Here is a 12,533-nt window from a genome sequence, read left to right as displayed (position 1 = left end):
TTAAGCTTTATTATAATTACCAACATATGTGGACTATAATCTTTATTGGCCCATTTATAATTCTAAGTTTCAAACTTGAAATAATATATTAAAAGATAAAAACTATGGACAAGTATAAGAAATATTTAAAAATTATATCAAAGTAAATATTTTTATGTATAAAATAAAATTTTAAAATTATATATATAAATTCGGGTTGGTTTGGTCTCGGGTTGGTTTTTTTTAGTTAAAACCAAACCAACCCAAATATAGTCGGGTTTTTTTTTCAAAACCAAACCACTAGTCGGGTTTTTTTTTCGGGTTGACTCGGTTTGCGGTTTGGTTCGGTTCTCGGTTCGGTTTTGTACACCCCTAGAAATAGGGTTGAGTCATGACTCATCCAAGTTTACTTTGGGCTAAAGTAGATTGGGCTCAAATGGGCTTGGGTTATGACCCGCTTAATTTCAATAATTTTAACATATTGTTATTTAACTTTTATAATCACAATTTGAATTTTAACTCAAGAAAATTAAGAAAGAAGAAGTTACAAATGGATAAATAAATCTTAGAATATATAAAATAGACAGTAGTAGTTCATATCTTCAATTAGGAACATGCATTACATCAAGTAAAAATTAGGCAAATGACATAGTATAAAAAAAAAATTACTTCTTTTCCCTACTCTTTCATTAATTACCAAAAAATCCCTTTTTTTAGTGTTTTTCGGTATACATAATATAGCAGTGTGGATACTTAATATAGCAGCACAGATACTTTAATTAATAACGGGCGGATACTTAAATTAACGGGCGGATGCATAATATAGCAGCGCGGATACTTTAATTAATAATGGGCGGATACTTAAACTAATAAAGTATCCGGTTAAGTTGATTTGGGGGAAAATAAGGGATTTTCGTATTTTAGTAAAAGAGTAGGGAAATATTGAGAATAGGTAAAGAAGTGTTGTGTATTTAAGTAATTTTTCCTTACATCAATACAAATAAAGAGTTTTAAAACGAGTTGAAATTGGGCTCAATATATTGAAGATAAAGGGTCAAAATTGTCCTTACACTATGTGAAATGAACAAAAATGTTCTCTGTTTATAGTTTGGCCCAAAAATGTCCCTGCTGTCAATACTTTGGTTCAAAAATATCGTTGCAGTCAATACTTGGATCCAAAAATACCCTACAGTTACTAAATGAGTCAATAATGCCCTTTTTGAATAAATATATTATTTCTTTTCTTTTTAAACACATATTTTTTCTAATAAATGTCTTAAAAAGAAAAAATAAATAATACATTTATTTGGAAAATGAGCATTTTTGACCCATTAAGTAACAATAAGGGCATTTTTGGATCAAAGTATTGACGACAAAAATATTTTTGGACCAAAACTTAAACGGATGGCATTTTTGTTCATTTCACATAGTTTAAAAACATTTTTGACATTTTTCCCTTATTTTAAAATGGGTTAATGCTTGAATGAGTTGAGGTTGAACCCGAATCATACTCTCTTGAGCTCAACCCATAAAATTCTAGACAGATTAAGCGGATTACCTATATTTGAACTCATTTTGACACGCCTACAAGATCCACAAATACATTGATCTGTTAGTGTTGACATGCTTATAGCTAATAAATTATTCTGTGTGGATTATTTGCTTTTAAACTTTTGTTTAAAGTGAATTAATTAATTTAGATTTAATTAGGATTAGTTCACTAATTGGGGTTTGATTCATTGGTGAAATGACAAAAAAGAAGTTCTAGCTTAAGTTTTCATTTGTAATTGCTAGATTAATGAAATAAGTGCTCTAACATTAAGCTCTAAGCCAGAGCATGCATAATTTATCGTCTTAACTAAGATCAAAATTTTGCGTCTTAGATAAAAATAATTAATAAAACGATAAAGTTGCATTTACGCATCTAGATCCAAATTCTCTTTAAAAGTGTTAATATTTGATTCAACAAACGAGTATCAATCTTCAGGTGTGATACATAAGGATAGGTCGTGTTTATGCATCTTGATAAGTGTATATCGTAGTTGAAATCGCAACTTTGTTTCTTAGTTAAGACCAACAAAATACAACAATTGAAGTGAATCATAGCCAAATGATTTATCCAATATTTATTTAAGTCAAGTATAATTTTGACAAAGGTGATCGTGTCAGAACCAAGAGATTCATGGGACGTCCTCATACCATCTCTGATCAACAATATTTCTTACACGATCTTTTGTTTTCATAGACCAACAAAAAGAATCATTTCCTTTTAATCAGGAGTTCAAAAAGGTGACGTAAAACACCATAACTCAAGCGGAGTCACTATAATTCAAAAATGAAATGGCACTTTCTATTGCTCTATGAAAATAAAAGACAAGGTAAGAAATTTTGTTGACTTGGAGAAGGTTAGAGGCACCCCTGAGTCCTTTAATTCTAGCACAGTCGTTTTTGTCAATTTATACTTGACTAAATCAATCTTGGATAAATTATTTGTCTATGGGTCACTTCTATTGTTGAATTTTATTAGTGCTAACTAAGATGCAAAGTTACAACCTCAGATTCAATATAAGCTTATCAAGATGCATATATGTGACATCTCCTTGTGTATCGCACCTAAAGGTTGAGTCAACCCTTTCGTTGAATCAAAAAATATATATTCTTAAGAGGATAATATGGTTCAACACGCATAAACACGACCTTGCCATTTTAAATTGCTAACCTCAATTAAAACGACAAACTATGCGTGCTCTCGCTTAGAGTATAAACTTAGAGCATTTTTCACTAATATAAAACAAGTTGAAATGAAAAGTTAAGCCCAAACTCTTTTTTTCATGTCAACAATGATCAAAACCTAATTTGTTAGAATAAGTCATCAAATATTTTAGTGAGCTAATCTTAATTATACCCAAAAAAATTAGTCCACTCTAAACTTAAAAGCAAGTAATTGAACACATGATAAATTATTAGATAAAAAGAAGAAGCATGCCAACACCAAAAGATTTATGAATTAAGAGCATCAAATTGGCCAAGACATAACCACCAAAGAACAATATACAACAAAATTACGAGAATTAAGGAAGAAGAAACAAACCTCTCTAATCTTAGTGATTTTTGGACAACGTTGTTGATCGGAGTCCGATTGTAAATTTTTCTTCGATCGGAATACTCTGGAAGAAATTCAAGTAGTGATTTTGTGAGTATATGTAATGAATTGTGTGAAGGTTGTGTGCTAGTGTGAGTAAGGAAGAAGAGAAAAAATGTGAGTTGTTATGTGTAGGTGAGAGTGATTATGTGGGTGAATTGTTGGTGTAATTGTGCGTGTACGACAAGTGGAAAATGGGTGAGTGAGTATAAGGGTACGGGCTTGCACTCAATAGTCAATCAATTCATTTTTCCGCTTTCTATCGCACGCTTCAACTATTTGTTTATATAGTGTGTGAAGTCTAACTAATGGAAAGTGCCTATGAATGAGTTCCAAGAAACCATTCTTTGCTTTCCCAGCACTGACCTCTCTGGTCGAATGTTAGAGTCGGCTCTACTTCAACTAGTAGTCTTTAAGTCGGAAATTGCTTTCACATCTCATATGACATCTGTACCAACAGACTTCTTTGAACACCAGTAAGGTAAGTAGCTACTCCAGCCGATCTAACTCCAGAGGATCCAGCTTATTTGTTGGATGTTTTTGCTTTTTTTGCTAAAAACTTTTTAAAAAGTCTTCAAAGAGCCTTTGTGTCATGTGCTTTCTTCCTTAGCGAGCAAGAAAAATGAGTAATGATGAGTTTGTTAGAGGAATCTTGGGGTAGGTGGCATATTAGGATTGGTTCTTAAAAAAATAAAACAAATATAAAAATAAAAATAAGATTAGATCTAAAAATATATATTTAATGTTAAAATATGAATTGAAACTCGAAAGGGTCTAAAAATCTGTATTGCATACTTGTAAAATCTAACTTAATTGTGTACTTATTTACTAAGTCAATAAAAGAGAAAAGATCAGGATCATACCCCTTTTTGACATGAAGATTTCAGCTTGGTTCATACATCCTTGACAAGTATGAGCAGATGAAGCATAATCGTTCTAAAGCAACTCGATTCCAACCTCTAAAAACATTTAAAATTGGAAACCTTTTTTAGGATTAAAATGTCAATGGTGGTATTAATCTCCTTAGAGGATTCAACATGTTGATATTTAGATCTAAGAAAAGGAATTTAATTAATGCTAACCACAATACTTGAATGATGTTTGGAAATTGAAGATAAAATTGTGGTAATGAGGATGAAGAGGTTTGGTGAACAACCTAGATTCATTCAATTTTTCAGAATGGAACACATGAATGAAGAAGAACACCTTGTAAGCTATTGGAAGTTTACAGTTCCGATGCATCATTTCTCTATGTGATAACGACCTTGGAAACTTTCCTCCAACAATTGTTTTCTCTCGATTCCACCTAGAAACCCACTATATCCACCGGTATACACCTTTGCAGATAAGGAAACGAAGATTAGAAAGAAATGAAGAACAAAATCATATTAGAACAAAGGAAAACTATACTTACTTCTGTGAGTTGAGAAGAAAAGGAAGCTTCATCATCATAATAAGTATTGATTACCCACAACAAAAGGAAAAAGAAGCTCAGGTTATCAGAAGCTCCCAGCGGCGATATAGAGGGAGATGATCAGGAGCTCAAAATGGAAAACCCTACTTCTTAGTGCTGATATATAAAAGGAGGTGGATCCTTTGGACTGGGCCTATTTTTTGTTTTCTATTTTCGTTATTTTCTTTTCCTTTTGGGTTCACTTGGCCCATTTTGTACATAATTGAGATATAAATAATAGAGAAAATTACTTAATTACACGACTTAAGCTAACATAATATCTAAAGTCCCTATCATTTGAATTAATTACAAAAATTCCTTTTTTTCTTCTCTCTTAACATTCGGATATATCACTCCACCTCTATTAGATATATTACAACTTCGTTTGTTTACAATGTATTGATACAAATGTTATTGTTGATTATAACTGTCAATATGGGTTGACCTACTCCATCTGGGCCAATCCATACATGCTTTGAAATTTGACGGGTCAGACATGATTAGCCCATTTTTTGTGTGGGCCAGAAAATGGTTGGCCTAGTCCACAAGTACGTGGGCTACGGGCTTCTCTGGGCCAGCCATCTTTTCTTAAAAGTATATTTTTTAAATTAAATTATAATTTAAAAATATTATCATAAATATTGACAAGACAATATTACATAGTGTTAGTGTTACTATTTGTTAATCAAATACACAAATAAAATTATCTTAATAATATTTATTAAGTTTGATTTCAAGTAAAAACATAAATAGATAAATTGAATTATTAACCTAATTGTTTTTCAATGAACATAATAAAATACAAAAACTATGACAATATTCCATAGGCTATGACCTATGTAGTGATTCCCTAGAAATTTTAGGGAATTTTTATTTTATGTAGTACATATTTTATAAACATAATTTGTATTTAAATTGTAATATTTCAAACTTTAAACAAATATTGGGTTTAGACTCTTGTTATTTTTAATACTTTATTTATTTTTATTTTTAATATTTTATTGGCCCACGGGCCTGCCCTATCCATATTTGTCAAGCCTTACAAATCGGCAGACTTATTCAGGGCGGGCTAAAATGCCCTTTTCTTAAATGTGCTCCAAAAATCGTAGCCCAACCCTATCAAATCAAGGATTAGGTCAGGCCGACCCAACAGGCCTAGCCCATATTGACGGCTCTATTGTTGATGCATAACTCAAATCATATTGTCTAAGGGCACGTTTTTTAGGCATGGTCTATTATTTTGTAGCCAAAAGGTTTGATCAAAAGTAAAGCCTCAAAAGTGTGCCCTTAAATATTTTTTGCAACGTTTCTGAAGTGTGGTCTAAAATAAGTGTTGCCGTAGGCCAAATTTGTTGTAGTGTTGGTTTATATATAGTTATGAATCAGATACATAACTCATGTATGATTTGCTATGTATCGGGTGAAGGAGCAATATATCCACAAGTTCTGAATTTTTTTGAATTATTGTAATTTGAAAAACTTTTATAATATGATGTAATTAGTGCTCAAATTGATGGGGTTTCTGTACTTCATACTAAATATATATATATAAATAGACAACAAACTTAAACCCAATATTCTATAGGGAAATTTTCACCTATAGCCGCTCAAAAATAATTTAATTGTGCTCTATAGCTATAGTTTGTTGATTACGATTCGTAGCTACATGTTAGAGGGATGAGAGAGGCGAACGAGATTGAGAGAGGGAGGAGAGAGGTGAGAGAGAGAAGGCAGAGAGTGGATAGAGGTGAGCGAGTTTGGAAGAGGGAGGAGAGAGGCGAGCGAGAATGGGCAAAGAGTGGAGAGAGGCGAGCGAGATTGGAAGAGGGAGGAGAGAGGCGAGCGAGAGAGGGCATAGAGTGGAGAGAGGCGAACTGTATATGTATATCTGTCAGATAATTGTATATATATAACTGGTATACATATGTATTTGTATATTTGGCGAGGGAGATTGGGAGAGGGAGGAGAGAGACGAGCAAAATATTTCTTTAATAAAAAGAATGCACAAATCCTTAACATATATCAGAAAAAGGCAATAAAGTAAAATCCTAACAAAGTAAAATTCTTAAAAAATAAAGAACATTCTTTCCCATAAAAATGCACAAATTCCTAACAAATCTATGTAAAAGACATCAAAGTAAAATCCTAAAAAAACATATTTTGAAAATCCAAAATCGAAAAGAAAAAAGAAGTTCCTTCAATAACCACACTACAATCAACAGTACCACCTAAATCGGGCATAAAAGTTATTCTTTAAAACTTTTATTCAAACAAAAATAAAACTATTTGTACCAAGCTTTCTACTCAGATTTGTAATAGTTCAGAAGTATATTTGTCATTTTTTCGTCTTAGAAGTTTCAGCAAAAAGAATTTGCAAAATTTTTTAATCTCAAAATAAGTGTTATACTAAAAATTAAAGACAAAAATTGTATATTTTTCCAATTATACTCTTATGTAAAGATAATTTTTTGTTTAATCTCAATCATCTAGAAATATCTAATAAATAGAAATAACTTAGTAAACTATCTTCTAATTATTTATTTTCTTAGTTAGCACGAAATAAGTTTAAACGACACTTATTTTGAGAAGAGTAACAAAAAATGAAATGAAATTGAGATGTGGGCAGGAATTTTTCCAATTCGATCTTGGATTGAATTAAAACATTTCCTACATTATAAATAGTCTTTAAACATGTTTTTGAAGGGGAATTCAATTTGAGGCAAAGAACGCTTAGGAGTGAGTGAATTTTAGTACTTATTATGTTTTCACATACTTTATGCGTAGCTAATTTTCTATTTAAGATTTTGATGAAACCTTTTGTTGGATGAGTTGTTATGACGTTTTTATATAATTGACCCCTTAAAGTGGAGGGGGTAAATAAGACATCGAGAATTGAACTCACACATATCATGTTTAAAACTTACTAGTATAACTTATAGTGCTGATTTGAGCATCTATAACCTATAGCTAAATCATTACTATTTTTTTTCCCACCTATTGTCTTTCTCACACTAAAATAAAATTGTAGGTATCATTAAGAGTTCATCAGTCCCATATCGATGGAATACAAGAGGCAGAGAATTGAGAGGGAGGATAAAACACGAAGTCCGTGAGCCAAGTAAATCATACCTTTCTCGGCCTTTTGGCTAAGATCAAGTGTAGTATCTGTTCTTATCAGTTTAATATCTGATATGTAGGTCATTGACTCATACGATATTAACTTAATTTTTTAAGGGGGAAGGTCCATTAGAGTAGCTTGCTACTTGGGCCTTCATACGTCGTTTAGGTGTTGCACTATAGCCTTGGCCTGGCGCACCCCACCAAATCTAGTTTAAATGTTTGAGCTTGGCTTAATCTTAGGAATCTATTTTCCCTATACCAATGTTATTTATTCTTTACTCCAAAACCAGGGTTGCTTTTGCAAAAAAATAAATAATCTAAAGTAAATGTCAGTAGGAATTCAAGACAAGAAATGGTTATTGTTTTTAACTATACCCTTAAAAAACTAATTCTTCTTAATAATGTTCAATTTTGAAGAAACATCTAATTACTCAACTATTATACCTTCAATATATTTAGAGAGTTAACCTTTTTGAAAAGGTAGAACCTCTTTATTGAGTAAATTGATTTTGGAATTCTATCAATTGATAGGGGTAAAATGATAAACTCACGATGTCAATTTTTATTTTCATTATAGGTGTATTAAGTAAAAAATGGACAAGTAAATAGAGACAGTGGGAGTAATATGGATAGCTTAGTAAATTATGCCTTCTATTTATTATTTTCCTTTATGAACGTGAAATGAGATAAAACGACACTTATTTTGAGACAGAAGGGAGTAGTACATTTTCCGTTTGTTACTACATGTAGGAACAAAGTTGTAACAATAGAGAAAATCAACAAATTGCTTGAGATTTTGAGTCGGATGAATCCTCTTACCCCTACCTAGCACCCCCTTGATCAATAGACCCGCTAAAGCCCGATAAATAACAATTAAGGTGAAGCAACGTCAAGATAACATAACGACAAATCTCTTCTTGTCAAGTACATACATAGAGATGTCCTAAGACTCTAGCTATACTAGTGTTGTGTTGATCCTTTAAAATCATGAAGTGTTCCCATACATGCTTGAGATTATCTATGATTATAAGCGTTGATAATAAATCATGTTAAAGGTTACATTGTATAATAAACTATTTTGTAGGTAGCTTTTGTATACTATATAGTGTACTTAATTGTTCATAAGTAAACTAATATATATTTTTCCAAAGTGTCTTTCTCACTATAATATACAAGTGCGTGGCACTTCAGGCTCATTTGTCCCGTATCGATATAAAACGAAAAGTAGAGAGTTGAGAGGGAGGATAAAGCACCAAGTCCATAGGTTAAGAAAAGCATACCTTTCTCGGCCTTTTTGGCTAAGATCAAGTGTAGTATCTGTTCTTATCAGTTTAATAACTGATATGTGGGTCATCGACTCACACGATATTAACTTAATTTTTTAAGGGGGAAGGTCCATTAAAGTAGCTTGCTACTTGGACTTTCATGCGTCGCTTGGGCGTTGCACTAAAGCCTAGGCCTGGCACACCCCACCAATTCAAGTTCAAATGTTTTCCTTTCGACCATAGCCTTAACACCATGAAGTTATATTTAGTTACATTTTAGATGTTAGGTATGAAAGAAAATGAAATATATAGGAGATTGAGTCTTGATTCGATTGTTATCTTAACCTATTATAACCTGCTCAAATTTAATCCAACCCACAACCCCGGAGATTGGTGAGATGTTGATGCCTATATATAGGGGCTTTGGGGAGTAGTAGGGACATTTAGGACAGTTGACTGCATCAATAAAGCAGTTAGAGAGGTGTTAGGGGTCTCGAGAGGTAATCTAAAAGGCGCAAAGAAAATTGGTGGTGGGAAGGAGAGGACCAAGAAAAGTAAAACCAAAAAGGTTGCTTATACGACATCAATAGAAAGCTTAGACGAGGAGGAGGAAGAGGAGGAATATGCACACCAAGGTGAGAAAGAAAATTCATGATGTGAACCAAGTGAAATGCATCAAAGACGAAAACGGCATAGTGTTGGTGGAAGAGGACACAATAGACAGAGATAACTTATATTTATTTTGAATCTTCTGGTCTTAAAATAAAGATACGTGGAATATGCTAAAATGTTCTTTAATCTTGTGGTCATAAACATATCACACGTCGAAAGCTCAAAGTTAAAAGACATGCTTTGAGCAGACAACTTCGTCAGATGATTTCGGTTACAACTTTTTGAATTGCAAAGGACTTTAATCATTTCTCTTTGTAACATACCAACGATTGTATTTGTCTACTCTCACTTTCTTCTATCATTTATATCTGCTAGAATAATTTTATTAAATTCGTTAAGCTTGTTAGAATATTGTGTTTAAAATTAGATTTAATGAAATGTTGAAGTTTTTATTTATTCAAATCGAATTATAAATCGGAGTAGAAAATTACAAGAACTCTAGTTTTCCAGAATGAGAATAGAATAAAATCATCAAGATTTTAGTCTCTTGAAAAGAAAAGAAAAACCATAATATGAAAATTTAATTTCAAGCACATAATTTATGTGCTTAAGAAATTGAATTCATCAATATTGTTAAAGATTTTGAATTAATTCTTCCTAAATAAAATAGAATGATCAACAAGAATTGTGGTGGAGTGATAAGTACTCCTTCATCCTCGTTTTTATCTCCAAAGTAAGACTTCCCGACACAAAGAACGGAATGAGCTATTATTTAACAACAACAATTCAAATGAAATGTGTGTATTGATTGTCGAGTGCTATTTTTTCAACTTGGTTGTTTTGTTTCATTCAATGAACACACTTGTCACACTGTTAAACTTGGGCTATTATTTAAAGGGAAAATTGTACATAATGACAAACTATTAATTCAAATTAAATGGTATAATCACATTTTGATTTAATTGTGTCATGTAGCAAACTGTTTGCCAGTGCCTCTCTCCCTCAAACTCTCGCTCGCCACTCTCCTCTCGCTCACTCCCTCTGTGCTCGCCTCTCTCGCTTTATACAACAGAATTGTATAAAATTGCGTTTCTGTTTGTATAAACCGGGAGAAAATTGTATATACACATGCAATACATATATATTCGTCCCATACACTTATAATTATACAATAAAAATATTTCTCTGCCCAGTTCTCTTTTGCCTTTCTCTCTTTCTCGTTTTATACAACAGAATTGTATAAATTGCGTTTCTGTTTGTATAAAGTGCGAGAAAATTGTATATACAAATGACAAATACATATATATTCGTCCTATACACTTATAATTATACAATAAAAATATTCCCCTGCCCAGTTTTATGTTTGTATAATGTATAATTTATGTTTGTATAAAGCGAAAGAGAGCGATTTTTGATATACAAATATTTTTGTCAACAATTTATACAAACGAGAGGCTAACAACAATTTATACAAATGGCCTGCTAGCGAAATTATACAAATCTGAAGAGGAGCCAACGAATTATACAATTGCTTCTTTTTATATATATGTATAGCGAAATAGACAACTTTCAATTGTATATGTATAGCGAATTATACATATATATGTTTGCTATGGAGCGCAATTATGCAAACTTTGCTATAGCATACAAATATGATTTTTTTGTTTGCTATATGTGAAAGTTGCTCTTATTTAAATAGCCATTGGGGTCCAAAGTTCAACTATTGGTGGCCCAAGTTGAAGTCTAAAAGGAAATTTGGGGTCCAAAATTAAGCCTCGAAGAAGTTTAAAGTGGTGCAGATCCACTACTAAAAGACTGTCAAAAAGAGACGGAAAAAAGCAACGGACTGCGTCACTTTTTTGGCCAAAAGCGACACAGTCAATCTTGTCGCTTTTTGGCTCGATGCTTTTTCAAAAGCGACGGACTGCGTCACTTTTGTTTTTTTTTTTTTAAATTTTTTTTTTTGAAGAATGCAATGCCATCCGTCGTTTTTTTTTTAATTTTTAAAAAAGAGACGAAGTCCGTCGCTTTAATTAATATTTAATTCTTTTAGAATCTTGAAAAGCGACGGACAATGAGACGCCGTCCGTCACTTTTTTTGAAATAAAAATTTGAATAATTCAGAAAAGCGACAAACTAAAGGACCCTGTCCGTTGCTTTTCTGGGTTTTAAAAAAAATGAAACTAAAAAAAGCGACGGACTAAAAGACCCTGTCTGTCGCTTTTCTGGGTTTTAAAAAAAAAAAATCCAGAAAAGCGACTGACAAAACCACCCTGTCCGTCACTTTTTCTGCAATTTTTTTGACAGTAGAAACTGCAAGCTTCTGCTGCCCACCTGCAAAAACAATTCAATTCAATTCAGTCCCAATCAAATACAAAACATTATAAAGAAGCTACACAAAATATAAAACAACAAACTTACATTAACATTCAAAAATATCTAAATCACAATTTAAAGACTTATAAAGTCTTTCAAAATTCGTTTCAAAATTACAAATAGTTCATAGAGACTATATTTTATCAAGATTTCTAAAGTTCAACCTAATAATTAGTTCATAAATTTTATAAATCAAGATTTCTAAAGTTCACAACCTAAAGTTAAAAATCCCGTAAAAATACAAGTTCTCTAACGTTCACAACCTAAAGTAATTCAAGTTCTCTAAAGTTCACAACTTAAAGTTCTAAAATCCCACAATAAATCAAGATTTCTAAAGTTCACAACCTAAAGTTTAAAATTCCACAATAATTCAAGATTTCTAAAGTTCACAACTTAAAGTTCTAAAATTCCACAATAATTCAAGATTTCTAAAGTTCACAANNTGAGTTAAATAAAAATGGATAAGTTACTCGACTCGACTCACATTTTAAATAGATAAAAATGAGTTACCCAATAGATAATATGGGTAACCATATTTATCCATATTATAATAGAAATCTTGTTAAAAGTTTTAAAAATAAAATAT

The 12,533-nt window shown here is 31.8% G+C and overlaps 1 long non-coding RNA gene across 1 annotated transcript in view; it reads right to left on the bottom strand.

Annotated features, from left to right (window-relative positions):
- Positions 1–1,344: 1,344 nt before the first annotated feature.
- LOC102582920 (uncharacterized) overlaps positions 1,345–12,533 on the bottom strand; it is an 18,284-nt gene continuing 7,095 nt past the window's right edge. The window contains exons 2-4 of the long non-coding RNA XR_368365.2: positions 4,328–4,458; positions 3,985–4,080; positions 1,345–3,146 (exon numbers count right to left, since the gene is read on the bottom strand). This is a non-coding gene — a long non-coding RNA (uncharacterized lncRNA). The remainder of the gene's footprint in view (positions 3,147–3,984; positions 4,081–4,327; positions 4,459–12,533) is intronic.

This window comes from Solanum tuberosum, unplaced genomic scaffold (genome assembly GCF_000226075.1).
Source record: "Solanum tuberosum cultivar DM 1-3 516 R44 unplaced genomic scaffold, SolTub_3.0 scf00331, whole genome shotgun sequence".
Taxonomy (NCBI): domain Eukaryota; kingdom Viridiplantae; phylum Streptophyta; class Magnoliopsida; order Solanales; family Solanaceae; genus Solanum; species Solanum tuberosum.
Note: the sequence above shows the minus strand (reverse complement) of the source record. Positions and strands in the feature narration are given on the sequence as shown.